Source organism: Marmota monax, unplaced genomic scaffold, assembly GCF_021218885.2.
Source record: "Marmota monax isolate L192 unplaced genomic scaffold, Marmota_monax_Labrador192_F-V1.1 WCK01_AAM20220418_F8-fsc00002, whole genome shotgun sequence".
Classification (NCBI taxonomy): Eukaryota; Metazoa; Chordata; class Mammalia; order Rodentia; family Sciuridae; genus Marmota; species Marmota monax.
In genome coordinates this window covers 9,452,863-9,472,149 of record NW_026693571.1, presented here as the reverse complement: position 1 = coordinate 9,472,149, position 19,287 = coordinate 9,452,863, and the positions used below count along the sequence as shown (strand labels likewise).

At 39.9% G+C, this 19,287-nt stretch overlaps 1 long non-coding RNA gene across 1 annotated transcript; it reads left to right on the top strand.

Annotated features, from left to right (window-relative positions):
• The first annotated feature begins 1,611 nt into the window (after positions 1-1,611).
• LOC124102649 (uncharacterized) lies at positions 1,612-5,063 on the top strand. The gene is made up of 2 exons (XR_006854949.2): positions 1,612-2,723; positions 4,574-5,063. It is a non-coding gene; the product is annotated as an uncharacterized LOC124102649 (long non-coding RNA).
• Positions 5,064-19,287: the final 14,224 nt, after the last annotated feature.

The window sequence follows — 19,287 nt, the reverse complement described above, 5'->3', positions numbered from 1 at the left end:
TAGAACAGTGGACCTGACCAAGTAGTCCCAGCTCCCAGTCCCTAGCCCCCAGCCCCTAGCTCCTCATACTCTAGATCTGTACAGTCCCATATAAAGCTACTAGCCACTGGGGCTTATCGAGGACTTGAAAAGGGACTAGTCTGAATTGAGATGAGCTGTTGGTATAAAATTTGCACCAGATTTCAAAGACTTCTTTCAAAAAATACTAAAGATCTCATTAAATTTTTATACTGATTACTGTTGAAGTAATGTTTTTGATATACTGTATTGGATTTTATAAAAATATATCATTAAAATTAATTTCACCTCTCTTTTTTTGAATGTGGTTACTGTAATATTTAAATTACATAGATTGGCTTCGATTGCTGTTGTATTGGACAGCATATGGGGTAGATGGATAAAATAAACAAGTAAATAGTTAATTTAACAAGATGATAACTTGCTTTAATTATGACAAGTATCTTCAAGGAAATAAACAGAAGAAATGACCTTAAGCCAGAAACACAGGAGTCCTGGAGAATTCCTTTCTTTTTCTCAATCCCATCTCTGTGTCAAATTATTTTCAAGCCTCATTCATGCCACTTCAAATTACATCTTAAATCTATATGCTGCTGTCCTGTGTAAACCATCTGCATTTCTCTAACCGTTTTCCTCACTTCCACTTCCCACCTTCTGCAGCTTTATCACATCCTTCCTCTTCTTAAAACCCACCAGTGACTGCAGCTGTCTTCTCCAGGTTCTGCTTGGATCTCCTGCACATGTCTTTCATTTGTCCTTAGTCACTTCAGGGACTTTGCATTTGCCTGGGATTTCAATTTAAATGTCTCAGGTGGCCTTGGAGAGGTCATTCTTGATTACTCTATCACATGGATAGTTTTCAGCTAATTAAAAATAAAACAACTAGTTCTTACCTTGTTTCTCCATCTTAATCTGTTCTTTGTTTCATTTTTATCTGTCTCTTTATCAGTGTACCCCAGTAGCACAGGGCTTGGGACATGGAAAGTTTTGATAAGTATATGTTGACTGATGGACTGAAATGAAACACATCTCAAGATTTAATACCTGGTTTTAAAGATGAAAGTTCTTATGAGCTATGTGGCCCTTGAAATGGTTCCATTTACTTATGTGTTGACTCTTAATTTGTATTTTAACCATATGTTGATTCATGATCTTTTTTTTTTTTTTTTTTTGGTACCAGGAATTGAACCTAGGGGCTTAACAACTGAACCACATTCTCTGCTCCCCCTCCATTTTTTTTTTTTTTTAATTTAGAGAGAGGGTCTCACTAAGTTACCTAGGGCCTCACTAAGTTGCTGAGGCTGGCTTTGATCTCATGATCCTCTAGCCTCAGGCTCCTGATCATTATCTTTTATGACAAAGCAAGTAACTGTTGCTTTAACAACAGATCATTTCCCTACTGCCTAATTTATCTCACAATGTGGAATAGATAATATTAACTAAGTACAAAGAAAGTCAGCTGACATCCATCTTTACAAAGGCTTTGTCAAAAATAAAATTCAAGGGATTTGGGGGTACATTTTTTCATGAACGTCTCCCATGTATTTGGCAGGCGTGTACATGATGGTGTTTTTTTTTTTCCTCCCCAGGTTGATGTTCTCTCAGTTTTGGTCCTGACCCTATTGATTGGCTCAACCTATTGAGTGAGTCCTCATGTGAAGGTCACAGATTTCTCAACAGTCTAGGCTTGGCCAAATAAACCATATGTGTACTTGACTGAAATGAGGAGATACAGCTCACACAATCCCAGGACAATTAGAATTCCAGTTGGTAATCCAGTGGAAAGAGTATGAATGGCAGGTTTTAATTTTCTTCTGGGTAAAAAAACATGCAGAGGTGGGTGAACTGTATATTCCAAACAACAGAGATGGTCCAGCTTATTATACAATACTCAAGATGGAATGTCAGCTTTTGAGTAGCTCCTATTTCCTGTTCCCTGCCCTGCCCTAACCTCTCTGCCCACCACAGGACTTGTCTTGTCTGAAACTCATGTCATCTGGGACAAATGCCAGATATGGTGCTTTTTCTGACATGACATAGGATACCTACAAGGGTCTCCAGAAGGAATTTTGCAGGGTTGTCCCTATTGTTGTGAGTCTATGCCTGAAGTTCCCCTTGATGTCACCTTGTGCCTATCCTGTGTGCACAGCTTCTTGTTCAGATCAGGAGGAGCCTGACAGGTCTACAAAAGCCATTCCATCCCTGGGAGTTTAAAGCTATTTTAAAGGAGCCATTTGACCACCCATGTGTGTATTTGTGTCCCTACTACTTGCTGATATCACATCAGAATATAAATCTATTGCTCTAACATCTAATTTTATATGGCCCATAAACTAAGAGTGGTTTCTAAATTTACATGGTTAAAACAAATCAAAATATAAGTAAATTATAATAAAATTCAAATTTCAGTATCCGTAAAGGAAGTTTCATTGGAACATAGCCATGCGTATTTGTTTATATCTTGTGCATGTCTGCTTCTGCTCTATAACATGGCACCGCTAAGTGTGGAAAGCCATGATTTGAATCACAGTCTGACTCTCTCATGGCGGAATTGGGCTGGGAACTGCCTGTGTGAAGATACAGGTCAAGACGGCCCAATTGCTATGCTGACACTGGCCCAAGGAAACTGCAAAGGCTCAGAGTATTGGTCGGAAACTGAACTCAGTCACCAATTCCCAGGGATAGAGAATTCTGGGCATAACAAGGTAACCCCCGTGTCTCACCAGTCCTGTGTCCTTCAGTCTGCCTGCTTTCCTGAAACTTTCCCTATGTAATGATGACACCTATGTAACAAGCTTGCTGAGCTAGCTCTGGGTTGGTCAAACTCCACCAGTGTTTGGCTACCCACTGGTCCCATCTTTTTCTCTTTCTGTGTGTTCAGCTGTCCTTTCTTCATCCCCCATTGCTCTTGCTCATATGATATTTCCTTAATTAATGGCTGCAGCTCAGAGAGAGAGACGAGAGGTGTTTTAGTCAGCTTTTTCATTGCTTTGACTAAAGGACCCGACCAGCACAATTGTAGAGGAGAAAAGGTTTTTTTTTTTTTTTTTTGAGGGCTCATGGTTTCAGAGGTCTCAGTCCATAGAAGTCCAGCACCATTCCTTGGGGCTCCAGGTGAGGCTGAATATCATGGAGGAAGAGTGTGGCAGAGGGAAGCAGCACATGGTGATCAGAAAGCAAAGAAAGAGAGACACTCCACTCACCAGAAACAAATATATACAAAGCCATGCCCCAATTCCCACTTCCTCCAGCCACACCCTACCACTTCAGTTACCACTCCCCCTACCAGAGGATTAAGTCACTGTCTAGGTTAAGACTCTTACAACCCAATTATGTCTCCTTTGAACCTTCTTGTATTGTCTCACATGTGAGCTTTTGGGGGACATCCCATATTGAAACCATAACAAGAGGGCTGCCGCAGTTGAGTAGCTATGACCTACAAAATGGAAAATGTTTACTCTCCAGACCTTTATAGAAAAAGTCCCATTTCTGCTCTATCCCACTACTGCTCACACAATCCCAGGAAAATTAGAATTCCAGTTGGTATTGGAACATCGTGCTTTCCACAGTCTCTGTTTTTGTTTACTTACTTGATCTGCTTTCTCTAGGAACATAAGCTACCCAGGGGCAGAGATCTTACAGTCTTATTCTTCACTGCATCTCAGCTCTATGACCATGGTACCTCACATAGCAGTTTTCATTGTGAACGAGCAGATAACAATAGATGTTGAGCCCTGACTGTATGTTGGGTACATGTGTCCAGTCTTTTAATGCTGGCAATAACTGCTGGGTGGATATCATTTGTTACAGGCTAAGTTGCACTGCCCCTACCACCACCAACTCATGTGTCGAAGTCCTGATCCTTAATAAATTAAAATGTGACTGTACAGATGTTTCTTGACTTATGACAGGGTCACTTCTTAATCCATCATAAATTGAAAATATTGTATTAATATTGCTAACCTACCAAACATCATAGCTTAGCAACATAGTACATTGTAGAACAGCAGCTGTTTGCTCTCATGGCGTGTGGCTGACCATGGAGCTGCCACCTGCATTATAAGAGAGAATCATACTACATATTGCTAGCCTGGGAAAAGATCAAAATTCAAAATATGTTCAGTCCTGACTGTATGTTGGGTATATGTGTCCAGTACCAGTGCATATCACTTTTGAACCATTGTAGAGTTGAAAAATTATAAATTGAAACATGGCAAGTCAGGGACCACCCCTATTCGGAGATAGAGGCTTTAAAGGAAAATGAGGTCATTAGGGTGGGCCCTAATCCTATCTAACTGGGTTCCTTGTGAAAAGAGGAGATCAGAGCACAGGCGCACATAGAGGGGGAAATCTTGTGATTGTACAGGAAGAAGATGCCCATCTACAAGCCAAGGAGAGGGTCTTAGATAACCAACCCCACCAACACCTTGATCTTGGACTTCTAGGTCCCAGAATTGTGAGAAAATAAGTTTCTGTTGTTTAAGACACCTAGTCTGTTGAATTTTGTTCTAGCAACCCTCACATATTAATACACCACTATTATTTCTATTTTCAGATGAGAAAACTGAAGAAGATGGAGATTGAGTAAATTCTTCAGTAAATGAGCAAAAGAGCCAGGATTGGAACACTAGATTCTTAGACATGGTCTCTTAACCATTGTGCCATTCTGTCTTTCTGGAGATGAGTGGACAGAGGAACAACTGGATAGATACACTGCAAAAAAAAAAAAAAAGTTCCAAATGGAGAATACATAGAATTTTCCAAGGAAACTATCCACATAAGGTCCTAATATTTTCCTCCAGAGGCAGGATTAGAGTTTGAGGCAAGTAACAAAGTCCCAAGTTCAACAACCAGTGAATTGGGGAGGTGCCATTTACCTCTGCCAGACTTTTGCAGAATACAGAATGAGACTGACCCTCCATGCTGTCTCTTTCCAATCCAGCTGCTCCTTGTCAAGCTCTGGCAGTCACGGAGAGCCTGTTCAAGCTTCATCCAACAATCACACCTCTGTTAACTCTGAAAAAAATAAAACATATTTCATAAAACATATGCAAAGAAACATAGATTTTGATGGTCCAAATATCAGAAATAATATAACCGAAGTGCTTTTACTTCTAAATAGAAAGGCTATTATGTGAAGTAAAAGTTTACACTTGCCTTGACTGGTTGGTGTTCTGAAAAGTGACAAGAATATGGGTTTAGTTTATAAAGGAAAAAGGAAGTTCTGTTTCTCAGTGTGCTCTGCAAATTAACACTGAACAAATTCACTTAAGGATCAAAATCAGCCAGGAAACTTGTTTAAGGTATAGTTGCCAGCTCCACCCTGGACCCACGGAAAATCTTCAAACCAGAGTCCTGGTAACCTGTATTTTTAACAAGTTTCATAGATTCTTATTATCAGGTAAGTTTGAGAAGCACTGAAACAGGAGCTACATGGCTATTTCATCATTATCTCTGTTATTCCTAGTCTCTAATCTCACTATCTCTCACCTGAATTATAACAATAGTCTTTTAATTGTGGCTCCAGGTTTTCCACTGAATTCCAGCTCCAGTATTTCATCTTCAGAGTAACAGGAGTGACACATTTAATAGAAAAACTAGATCATCTCACTCCCTTGCTAATACCGTACTTTTGAATACCTTCTCATTCCCCTTGGTAATAAAATCCATGATCCTGAACAAGGCCTGCCAACCCTATGTCCTCTGGCCTCCCTTCTGGCTTTCTCTCCGTTGCTTGCTCAAGTCCAGCCACACTGGTCCTCAGCTGTGTTCTCAGCTGTGAAGTTCCCTGGCACCCTGTCCCCTTCCTCTCACCTGTCCCCATTTAACCCTGCAATCTCATGCCTTGGCTTCAATGGGGCTTATTCATGGTGTCCTCACAGCCCCATTGGCTTCCTCAGCCTTCTAAAGAAGTCACTCTAGCTGGCCTCTATTTAGACTTTTATAACATCCCGTGCCTTTGTAGGAGTTTTCATGATTGGGATTGGATAATAAATTAGTTTTCTTGGCGTTGGAGGTGGAGCTTGGTGGTAAAGTACTTGCCAGGCAAGTACTTTACCACCTCGGCACTGAAAAAAAAACATTATCTATGTCATTAGAAGTTGAAGGTCTGTTTTTCCTCTCTAGAATCAAAGTTCTATGAGACCAAGTCTGATCTTTATCCATTGTGTCCTTAGTGTCTAGTCCAAGGTCAAGCATATAATAGGTACTCAATAAATACTTTAAAAATAAGCATCAAATTTGGTAGTCAGAATAATAGCCCCTCTCCATATAGTTGACATGTGCTGAGTGTTCTGATTTATCTCTCTCTAATATTCATATTGGCATGGTAAATATTATTATCTCCATTTTCAGAGAAGGACACTGAGACTCAGAAGATTGTATGATTTACTGAAGGCCTCAGGACTGCTTTGGGGGCAGAACAAGATCCCAGATCAGTTTTACTCTAAAGCCTAAACCTTTCATTTTGCCTGACTACTTTAGGGCTACCAGTAGGCCATCATTACCCATCCCCATCAAAATACTCCTTTCTTCCAAAAAATGTGTTTATTCTTTTTCTCGCAGTGCCAATCTAGTCTTTGCTAACATAGGGTTAGACAAAACTCTTGCAGGTTTGGCTGAGATTGATATATCATCAGCTGCTTTTCCTAGAGAAAGTCTGTTTGAGGAACACAGTAAAACTAGGCATTAAAAACAAAACAAAACAAAACAGAAAACTTTCTTCTGGTACTGGGGATTGAACCCAGGGGTGCCAGTTAACACTGAGCCACATCCTCAGCTCCTTTTATATTTTATGTTGAAACAGGGTGTTGCTGAGTTGCTTTAGGCCTCACTAAGTTGCTGAGGCTGGCTTTGAACTTGCGATCCTCCTGCCTCAGCCTCCCAAGCCACTGGGTGTGTGCCATGGCTCACTCTTCTTCTTTAACTTGGAGGGAAGGAAGGAAGGAAGGAAGGAAGGAAGGAAGGAAGGAAGGAAGACATCTGTGTAGCAGAATTTGATTGGTGTGTTAGTACATTTTATATGAAAAAGTCCAGAAATACCAATAAGTCTTTAGCTGCCAAATACAGGAAAAAAAAATGGGGGACACTGTGAGAATAGACTGTGACGCAGGAGTCTGGAGACGTGGCTTCTCTGGAGATTGGCAGACCATAGAAGCCAAGTGGCTGCCAGTTGGTTAACCAGCAAGGTGTCATGTTTTGGTTTGTTTTGTTTGTGGTACTGGGGATTGAACTCAACTAAGTTGCCCAGGCTGGTGTTGAATTTGGGATTCTCTTGTCTCAGCTTCCCAAGTCACTGGGATCACAGGCGCATGCCACTACACCGGGCTTAAGATTCCTTTCTTTGCGGCTTGCTCTCTTCAAAGGGATAGAGAGATAGGTGAGGATCAGTAAGAGTTGTGCAGTAGATATGTCCATTCTTTAAAATGTAAATACCGATTTGATATTATAAATTTGGTATTATGAACTTGAAAGAGTTAAGTAAGTGAGGTTTCACGGCATTCATTCAGTGTTTGTAGCCTTGAACCCTGAAATTGCCCAACTTTCTCCCTTAGTTTTTCTGATTATAAAGATCTGCGGCATGCTTTGCCGAAGGGGAAATTGCTACTGTAAAAACCAGCATCATCACACTTGCTCTGGGAAAGAGAGCTACCTTAGAATCAAGACCAAAACACCTCGAGGTTTCTGGATGTGAAATTGCATGACTTGAGGAACAGGAAGGATGATGAACCGATACTCCCCTCTGGGAAGGGATGTGCATTCTTGCTCTGAAGATGTAAGCTCAAGAAGAAGGAAGGTGGGAAAAAAGAGAAATGGATTTCAAAAGGGGAAACTGAGGCCTGCATGGAAAGCCAAGAGACCTTTAATTTTTTTTTTTTAAATAAGAACCAGACTGTCCAGTATTCCATTTTGAGATGCTTGCTGCTGTGCATTTTTGTTGGACCCTTCATTCCACTGGGCCTTAGGCTAATGTGCTGTCTGCACACTGTGTTTACCCTGGCACAGTGCTGTGGAAACCTTGGGAATGGGGCTTATTCCATAACAGGGCCCACCACAAGAATGGGAACTGGAATTAAGCAGAGGAGGAAAAGTGAGGTGGAGATATTAAGGAGAAACCACTCCCTTGACCACGGATGGGAATAAAGTTCTTCTGGACCATTTTAGGACTTCTCCCAAAATATAGCAGGAGGTTCCTGAATGTTATTTTCTAGGTTTTGAGGGGCAGGGAAAATGCCATCTGGGGTGGATCGGTGGAGAGCTGGTCTCCCAGGCCTGCTGCTTGTCCTCATCTTGGGCACCTCTTGTCCTTTGAGTACAATTAGGGTAGAGGGAACAGGGGTTTTGGAGTCAGGCTGACCAAAATTTTGAAACTGAACTCTGTTTCAATTGTTGAACTCATTTGAGCCACATTTTTGTCAGCCATTCAAATCTCACAGGACATACTTAGGATGAAGCTTAAATGAAAAGACATGTCAATGTGGGTTAAGAGCTCAGGTCCTGAGGTCAGACTGCTTAATTCAAACCCTGGCTGCACCACCTACTGGTTGCATGATTTGGGGTAAGTTATTCAACTTTTATGAAAAATGAGCAAATAATGCTACCTACCTCCTAGGTTGTTTGGAAAGGTCACAGGAAAACGTTTAGTGTCTGATATTACAGCAAGTGCTTGATAAGTGTTAGCCATTATAGTTGTTATTGTGTATAAAAATCTGACCCTTGTGGTTGACCCTTTGCTAGAAACATCCTATGCCTCCCTGAATTAATTTAATCACTTCAACTAACAGCACATGGTTGATTCATGGGAAACTTCCCTCATCTGTCTCCTCCCCCCTTCAAGACTGATACAGATCAACAGATGACCAGCTGCCAGATTTCCTCAATCATTTCCTCCTGAAGGTAAAAGAAGCTTGAAACCTGTGTTAAGGTGGCTTTTCAGAAGAGTGCTGCTCCACCATGCTTGGTCTCAATGGCTTACCAAATCAGTCTTTTTCCTTGCCCCGTACAACTTGCCCTTAATTCATTGGGCTTCTTTAGAGTGGGAGCAACTGACTTGGGTTCAGTAAAAAATTCCAGCCAGCTAGCCAGGAGGCTTTCTGTCCCAGTCAGCTGGCCAGGGACCGGGGTCTCTGGGTCAGTCTGAGTGGCCGCTAGAACCTCTTGCTGCTGGAGCTTTCCCTCTGTTCTGTGACCTGTCACCCACTCTCTTCACACCTCAGGCTGCAGCAAAGAACCAGTGATCTGTGGGGTTATAGACCTGACCTTCCAGTAGGGTAAGTCACTCTGCTATGCACAACCAGGAACTCCCTTCCCCTTTGGATATATCTGAAAATGACCATTTTGAATTCTGTCTCTAAGTTACTTTATTTGGAGAAGGGAATAGTAGTTGGATTTGGACTTTTCCCCCCCAATTGAGAACAGGTTCATTTGTGTTTGCATTTATGGGAATTCACTTTGTTTTTTTTTTTTTTTTTTCAGAACAGGAGGCATGTCCTTAATCCCAAGGAAAGCCCATTGGGGTAGATTTTGAGCAATTGGTCTAAGTATAGTTATGAATCCATGAAGAGGAAAAGGTGATAATACTGCCTGACCCTTGCATTCTTTAGAATCAGTGAAGAAATAGCCTGAACATGGGTCATGGAGACAGCTTTGGCAAAATTTAATTCCAATTATCTAGGGAGGATTGAGGGCTGGTGGTTTGCTGTGTTCCCTTGCCCTGAAAGCAACCAGCCTGCACTTTTCTGCAATGTTTTTTTTTTTTTTTTTTTTAATAGTTAAATCTTTTTTTTTTTTAATTTTTATTGTTGGTTGTTCAAAACATTACATAGTTCTTGATATATCATATTTCACACTTTGATTCAAGTGGGTTATGAACTCCCATTTTTACCCCATATACAGATTGCAGAATCACATCAGTTACACATCCATTGATTTACATATTGCTATACTAGTGTCTGTTGTATTCTGCTGCCTTTCCTGTCCTCTACTATCCCCCCTCCCCTCCCCGCCCCTCCCATCCCCTCTTCTCTCTCTACCCCCTCTACTGTCATTCATTTCTCCCCCTTGTATTATTTTTCCCTTTCCCCTCACTTCCTCTTGTATGTAATTTTGTATAACCCTGAGGGTCTCCTTCCATTTCCATGCAATTTCCCTTCTCTCTCCCTTTCCCTCCCACCTCTCATCCCTGTTTAATGTTAATCTTCTTCTCCTTCTCTTCGTCCCTACTCTGTTCTTAGTTACTCTCCTTATATCAAAGAAGACATTTGGCATTTGTTTTTTAGGGATTGGCTAGCTTCACTTAGCATAATCTCCTCTAATGCCATCCATTTCCCTGTAAATTCTATGATTTTGTCATTTTTTAATGCAGACTAATACTCCATTGTGTATAAATGCCACATTTTTTTTATCCATTCGTCTATTGAAGGGCATCTAGGTTGGTTCCACAGTCTTGCTATTGTGAATTGTGCTGCTATGAACATCGATGTAGCAGTGTCCCTGTAGCATGCTCTTTTTAGGTCTTTAGGGAATAGACCGAGAAGGGGAATAGCTGGGTCAAATGGTGGTTCCATTCCCAGCTTTCCAAGAAATCTCCATACTGCTTTCCAAATTGGCCGCACCAATTTGCAGTCCCACCAGCAATGTACAAGTATACCCTTTCCCCCACATCCTCGCCAGCACTTGTTGTTGTTTGACTTCATAATAGCTGCCAATCTTACTGGAGTGAGATGGTATCTTAGGGTGGTTTTGATTTGCATTTCTCTGACTGCTAGAGATGGTGAGCATTTTTTCATGTACTTGTTGATTGATTGTATGTCCTCCTCTGAGAAGTGTCTGTTCAGGTCCTTGGCCCATTTGTTGATTGGGTTATTTGTTTTCTTATTGTTTAATTTTTTGAGTTCTTTGTATATTCTGGATATTAGGGCTCTATCTGAAGTGTGAGGAGTAAAGATTTGTTCCCAGGATGTAGGCTCCCTATTTACCTCTCTTATTGTTTCTTTTGCTGAGAAAAAACTTTTTAGTTTGAGTAAGTCCCATTTGTTGATTCTAGTTATTAACTCTTGTGCTATGGGTGTCCTATTGAGGAATTTGGAGCCCGACCCCACAGTATGTAGATCATAGCCAACTTTTTCTTCTATCAGACGCAGAGTCTCTGATTTGATATCAAGCTCCTTGATCCATTTTGAGTTAACTTTTGTGCATGGCGAGAGAAAGGGATTCAGTTTCATTTTGTTGCATATAGATTTCCAGTTTTCCTAGCACCATTTGTTGAAGATGCTATCCTTCCTCTATTGCATGCTTTTAGCCCCTTTATCAAATATAAGATAGTTGTAGTTTTGTGGATTGGTTTCTGTGTCCTCTATTCTGTACCATTGGTCCACCCGCCTGTTTTGGTACCAGTACCATGCTGTTTTTGTTACTCTTGCTCTGTAGTATAGTTTGAAGTCTGGTATCGCTATACTGCCCGATTCATACTTCCTGCTTAGAGTTGTTTTTGCTATTCTGGGTCTTTTATTTTTCCATATGAATTTCATGATTGCTTTTTCTATTTCTACAAGAAATGCCGTTGGGATTTTGATTGGCATTGCATTAAACCTATAGAGAACTTTTGTAATATCGCCATTTTGATGATGTTAGTTCTGCCTATCCATGAACAGGGTATATTTTTCTATCTTCTAAGATCTTCTTCTATTTCTCTCTTTAGGGTTCTGTAGTTTTCATTGTATAAGTCTTTCACCTCTTTTGTTAGGTTGATTCCCAAGTATTTTATTTTTTTTGAGGATATTGTGAATGGAGTGGTTGTCCTCATTTCCATTTCAGAAGATTTGTCGCTGATATACAGGAATGCCTTTGATTTATGCGTGTTGATTTTATATCTTGCCACTTTGCTGAATTCATTTATTAGCTCTAATAGTTTCTTTGTAGACCCTTTTGGGTCTTCTAGGTATAGAATCATGTCAACTGCAAATAGTGATAATTTAAGTTCTTCTTTTCCTATTTTTATGCCTTTAAATTCTTTCGCCTGTCTAATTGCTCTGGCCAGTGTTTCGAGAACTATGTTGAAGAGAAGTGGTGAGAGAGGGCATGCCTGTCTTGTTCCAGATTTTATAGGGAATGCCTTTAATTTTTCTCCATTCAGAATGATGCTAGCCTGAGGCTTAGCATAGATAGCCTTTACAATATTGAGGTATGTTCCTGTTATCCCTAGTTTTTCTAGAGTTTTGAACATAAAGGGATGCTGTACTTTGTCGAATGCTTTTTCTGCATCTATCGAGATGATCATATGGTTCTTATCTTTAAGTCTATTGATGTGGTGAATAACATTTATTGATTTCCGTATATTGAACCAGCCTTGCATCCCAGGGATGAATCCTACTTGATCATGGTGCACAATTTTTTTGATATGTTTTTGTATCCGATTCGCCAGAATTTTATTGAGGATTTTTGCATCTAGGTTCATTAGAGATATTGGTCTGTAGTTTTCTTTCTTTGAAGTGTCTTTTTCTGGTTTAGGTATCAGGGTGATGTTGGCCTCGTAGAATGAATTTGGAAGTTCTCCCTCTTTTTCTATTTCCCGAAGTAGCTTGAAAAGTATTGGTATTAGTTCCTCTTTAAAGGTTTTGTAAAACTCTGCTGTATACCCATCCAGTCCTGGGCTTTTCTTAGTTGGTAGTCTTTTGATGGTTTCTTCTATTTCCTCAATTGATATTGGCCTGTTTAGGTTGTCTATATCCTCCTGACTCAATCTGGGCAGATCATATGACTTAAGAAATTTATCGATGCCTTCACTATCTTCTAATTTATTGGAGTACAAGGATTCAAAATAATTTTTGATTATCTTCTGTATTTCTGAAGTGTCTGTTGTGATATTGCCTTTTTCATCCCGTACGCTAGTAATTTGAGTTCTCTCTCTTCTTCTCTTCGTTAGCATGGCTAAGGGTCTGTTGATCTTATTTATTTTTTCAAAGAACCAACTTTTAGTTTTGTCAATTTTTTCAATTGTTTCTTTTGTTTCGATTTCATTAATTTCAGCTCTGATTTTAATTATTTCTTGCCTTCTACTTCTTTTGCTGTTGTTTTGCTCTTCTTTTTCTAGGATTTTGAGATGAAGTATGAGATCATTTATTTGTTGGTTTTTTCTTTTTTTAAGGAATGAACTCCAAGCAATGAATTTTCCTCTTAGAACTGCTTTCATTGTATCCCATAGATTCCGATATGTTGTGTCTGTGTTCTCATTTATCTCTAAGAATTTTTTAATTTCCTCCTTGATGTCTTCTATAACCCATTGATCATTCAGTAACCTATTGTTCATTCTCCAAGTGATGCATGATTTTTCCTTCCTTCTTTTATCGTTGATTTCCAGTTTCATTCCATTATGATCAGATAAGATACATGGTATTATCTCTACTCCTTTATAATGTCTAAGAGTTGCCCTGTGACATAATATATGATCTATTTTTGAGAAGGATCCATGTGCTGCTGAGAAAAAAAGTGTAACTGCTTGTTGTTGGTTGGTATATTCTATATATGTCAATTAAGTCTAGGTTATTAATTGTATTATTGAGTTCTATAGTTTCTTTATTCAACTTTTGTTTGGAAGATCTGTCCAGTGGTGAGAGAGGTGTGTTGAAGTCTCCCATAATTATTGTATGGTGGTCTATTAGACTCTTGAACTTGAGAAGAGTTTGTTTGATGAACATAGCTGCACCATTGTTTGGGGCATATATATTTATGATTGTTATGTCTTGTTGGTGTATGGTTCCCTTGAGCAGTATGTAGTGTCCCTCTTTATCCCTTTTGATTAACTTTGGCTTGAAATCTATTTTATTTGATATGAGTATGGACACTCCTGCTTGTTTCCGAAGTCCATATGAGTGATATGATTTTTCCCAACCTTTCACCTTCAGTCTATGTATGTCTTTTCCTATCAAATGCGACTCCTGTAGGCAGCATATTGTTGGGTCTTGTTTTGTGATCCATTCTACTAGCCTGTGTCTCTTAATTGGTGAGTTTAAGCCATTAACATTTAGGGTTATTATTGAGATATGGGTTGTTCTTCCAGCCATATTTGTTTATTTATGTTACTTAACATGGTTTGTTTTTCCTCTTTGATTATTTTTTCCCCTTTACTGTACTACCTCCCACTGTTGGTTTTCATTGTTATTTTCCATTTCCTCTTCCTGTAATGTTTTGCGGAGGATGTTTTGAAGAGATGGTTTTCTAGCTGCAAATTCTTTTAACTTTTGTTTATCGTGGAAGGTTTTAATTTCATCTTCCATCCTGAAGCTTAATTTCGCTGGATACACAATTCTTGGTTGGAACCCATTTTCTTTCAGCGTTTGAAATATGTTGTTCCAGGATCTTCTAGCTTTCAGAGTCTGTGTTGAAAGATCAGCTGTTATCCTGATTGGTTTACCCCTAAATGTAATCTGCTTTCTTTCTCTTGTAGCTTTTAAAATTCTCTCCTTATTCTGTATGTTGGGCATCTTCATTATAATGTGTCTAGGTGTGGATCTCTTATGATTTTGCACATTTGGTGTCCTGTAGGCTTCTAGGATTTGGGATTCTGTCTCATTCTTCAAGTCTGGAAAGTTTTCTCGTATTATTTCGTTGAACAGATTGCTCATTCCTTTGGTTTGGACTCCTATACCTTCCTGTATCCCAATGACTCTTAAGTTTGGTCTCTTTATGTTATCCCATATTTCTTGGATGTTCTGCTCATGGTTTCTTAACAGTCTTGCTGAGCTGTCTATGTTCTTTTCAAGTTGAAATACTTTGTCTTCATTGTCTGATGTTCTATCTTCTAAGTGTTCTACTCTGATGGTAGTATTCTCATTTGAGTTTTTTAATTTGGTTTATTGCTTCCTGCATTTCTAGGATTTCTGTTTGTTTGTTTTTTATAACCTCTATCTCCCTGTACAGTTGATCTTTTGCTTCTTGGATTTGTTTATGTAATTCATTGTCAAAGTGATCTTTCATTGTCTGATTTTGCTGTCTAATGTCTTCCTTGAGACTCCAGATCATCTGAAGCATGTATATCCTGAATTCTTTATCTGACATTCCATCTGCTGCAGCTATTACCTCTTCTAAAGTTTAGTTGAACTGCATTGCTTGTGGTCCTTTCTTTCCTTGTCTTTTCATACTGCTTGCCTTTCTTCCTGCTTGGTGAAACTATTGTGTTATTGAATTTTCCCCCTATATATTTATATTGCTCCTGTATAGTTGCCAAATCTCCCTTGCATGCGTAGGTGGCGGCTGTGCTCCTCCTCCAATTGGGGTGATCTGTCTATCACGCCGGCGGGCCGCTGGGCCCCTTTTCCGGGTCGTGTGGTCTGCCTACCTTGCGGGCAACGGCTGGGCCCCTCCTCCAATAGGGGTGATCAGTCTACCACGCTGGTGGGCTGCTGGGCCTGTTCTCCAGTTTGCAGGTCTGCCTACCTGCAGGCGCAGGCGGCGGCTGTGCCCCTCCTCCAAATGGGGTGATCTTTCAACTAGGCCGGCGGGCCGCTGGGCCCCTTCTCTGGGATGCACGGTCTGCCTACCTTGCGGGCAGCAGCTGGGCCCTTCCTCCAATTGGGGTGATGTGTCTACCACGCCGGCGGGCCGCTGGGCCTATTCTGCCGGTCGGTCGCAGGTCTGCCTACCATGCAGGCGCAGGCGGCGGCTGTGCCCCTCCTCCAGTTGGGGTGATGTGTTTACCACGCCGGTGGGCCGCTGGGCCACAGCCACTGTAACGCAGACAGGAACCCAGGAGATGTCTGCTAACTTTGGTTTGAGGGTCTGAAAAGGGTTCTGCTTGAAGCTCCTCTGCAATGTTAAATTAAAAATTTCTGAATCTCCTGATAGTGTCCTTGTGGTTCCTTGTTATTTGATAGCCTCAGCTTTGGAGTAATTTGGTGAGACACCTGAGACCCGTGCTGCCTAGAGCTAGAGCTTGGATCCTAGTCTCATTCCCTCTTTCTGATGGGGATTTGCAGGAGGCATTTCACTTTCCCAAACTTCTTTTTATTTGTTATACAAGATTCAGATGATATGAGTGTGAAATGACTTTTAAATTGGGAAAGTGTAGAACAGGATTGTATAGCACGTTAAGGGTAACAGTAGATCCCCTTGTTTTTGCTTGTTTTGGTGTGTCCTCTTGGCTTGTCTAGAGCTTGTTTCCTTTCACTTATAGGCATCTTAGGATCTTAGGCATCTGATTCTTTCCTATTTACAGTGGTGGCAGCATTTGGGCAAGGTACTTGTATTCGTCTGTTTTCTGTTACTATAACTGTATACCTATATACTTTAAAAAAAGGTATATTTTGGCTCACAGTTCTGGTGGTTCAAGACTGAGGGGCTGCGTCTGACAATGGCCTTCTTGCTGACAGAGGCCCGAGTTCAAGCAGCATCTTTCATGACAAGAAACAGGAGCACACATTTATCTCTCTCTGGTCTCTCTCTTTTCTTTTTTTAAAATGGTATTGAACTCAGAGGTGCTTTACTATTGAGCTACATCCCCAACTCTTCTTCTTTTTTTTTTTTTTTTTGAGATAGGGCCTTGCTAAATTGCTAAGGCTGGCCTTGAACTTAGGATCTCCCGTCTTAGCCTTCCAAATGTCTGGGATTACAGGTGTAGGTCACTTTGTCCAGCTCTCACCTTTTTAAAAAAGCCACCAATATTCAATCATGGGGACTCCACCCTGATGACCTTATTTCATCCTAATCATCTCCCAAAGGTTATGAAATGCACATTTGTCAAATGTTGCTAATTATTAGTCACAGTATATGATTTGAAGAAGGAAAATAGTTTTCTGGGAGAGTATGTGGCTTAAAACTTTTCAGGTACTTTCAATTTGGATAACTTTGGGATGTAGAGAAAGGGTTTAAAGCTATATATTTCAGATCCTTTAAAGCCCAGGAATGAATGGAAGTACACTTTATTTCTAAATGTCCCTTCTTTTTGTAACCCTTAATCTACTTTCAGGGATCAAGAGATTGAAGGAGAAAGTGCAAGCTGTGTTTCATAGTCTGATTACATTCTCTGCAGAGTGTGTATACATCCCAGTAAGACTACCAAGTAGTCTTTCCATGCTCTGGGAAGCCCCCCTTTTGAGTTCTTCTCACCTAGAGGTTCACCATGACCCAAAGCCACACTATATTTCAGAGGTTGGCCCTAAGGCTGTGTTCCATTGCTGGAAAGGTCACCACTCTGCTTGTCGATCATTAATGTATTTTTATTCCTTTACTAATACGTAAAATATTTACACATACAAAAGATCCATTTGCAGTAACAAATTCATTTGCTAATGTACCAGAACCTCTGTTAAAGTTCAGTCAGAATGTATTCATTAGGTGAGAAAACCCTGATTCGGGGTTTAAAAAGCATGAAGATAATATGAAAGCACTTTTCAGTTTAAGAAACATTAATTTAAGAACTATTTAATACTCCTCATTGGTTTCCCTCATATGGCTCATTGTATCACTGCTACGAACTTTTATTTTGCTGCCTGGGCATTCCAAGTAATTGATCCATCCCCGACCCCCGCCCCACCCATAGAGATAGCAAGGTAGCAGCTTTGTTTCATTAATCTAATTCTGATGCTTTGTATATGTTCTAAATATGTGCTAAAGTGTTTTTCACTTAAGTGTGGGGTTTGGGAGGATAGGTTGAGAAAAGCACCTATGTAAATCATCAAAATTTTTCTTTCTTTCTTTTTTTTTTGTACTGGGGATTGAACCCAAGGGTGCTTTACCACTGAGCTATATCCCTGGCCTTTTTAATTTTTTATTTTGAGACAGGATCTCACTAGGTTGCTTAGGGTCTTGTTGAGTACCCAGAATGGCCTTGAATTTGCAATCCTCCTGCTTCAGCCTCCTAAGTATCTGGGATTACAGGCGTGTATTCCTGTGCCCAGCTAATTCATTTAATTTTTAAGCATCAGTGATTCATTAACACTCAGGCAAGTCTTTTCTGCCAGTTTTTCAGGGTGTATATAATTTTTGGAGTTTATTCATTTTAAATTGAAATATAAATCTTTGTCAATCAAGACCCCTATTTCTGGATTTTTGTGAAGTCTACACTTTTTCATGGATTTACTGGGAAAAAGCATAACTGTACCTATTAGGTCTTATTCTAATCCTTTTAAAATTTGGATCTGAGGCTCACAGAAATATTTTGTTTGCTTATTTGGTGCCTTTGATATATTAAAAACAGAGGATGCTATTTGAAAGTTGTATATGTAGAGGAAATACATTTTTAAATGAGTGTAAGACTTACTGACATAAGCAGAAGTACTTGAAAGTGTAATTTTTTATGTGTAGCCCACAAGAATATTAGGCTCAAGGGTGGTTAAGGGTACCTAACTTTCCTGGGCGTTCAGGGTCTGCCCTCTATTGGCAAGATGTGCATAAAATGCTTTTATTCCCTCCATTTCTGCACTTTTGAAATAAATTTTGATTAGGCATTGTGTTAATGGGAAGTAGGGTATGAAAAAGGTAGAATATCCTTTAAAAACTAAATCAGATTATGATTTTTTTTTAGTATGGAATTTGTAGTTCATGCAGTAAGAAGTTTGAGAAATGCTAATGGAAAATAGCCAAATTATGTGCAGTTTTCATTTTCACAGAATATCTACTTGAATCAAATAATGAATTGCACATTTTTTTGAAGCAGAACAAAGGGCTACTCCATTTCACCATGCATCTATTATGCTATTTAATTTTATATAAGTGTGTCTTGAACCTTTTCATATACCAATTACTCCCTCGTTAACCCAATGTTCTTGTTACTGATTAGTGAGACTCTGAATGTATTGTGCTTTTGTTCATTTTTTGTTTTTTTGTTTTGGGGTTTTGTGTGCTGGTATTTTTTTTTTAAAGAAAGAGTGTGAGAGAGAGAGTTAATTTTTTAATATTTATTTTTTAGTTTTCGGCGGACACAACATCTTTGTTTGTATGTGGTGCTGAGGATTGAACCTGGGCCGCACGCATGCCAGGCGAGCGGGCTACCTCTTGAGCCACATCCCCAGCCCTGTGTTCTGGTATTTGAACCCAGGATGTCCTACCTGCTAGGCATGTTGCGCTACCACTGAGCCACATCCTATCCAGAGACTCTAAATATACTATGAAATATAAAATGTTTAGTTCATTACAGAATACCCCAACTTAAGGGTTATTAATTTATAATGAAATTATGTACTTATGAAACAAAGTTACAACTTCATTGCAAAATTAAAATTTAAGGCTGGGCATGGTGGTGCATGCCTGTAGTCCCAGCAACTGGGAAGGCCGAGA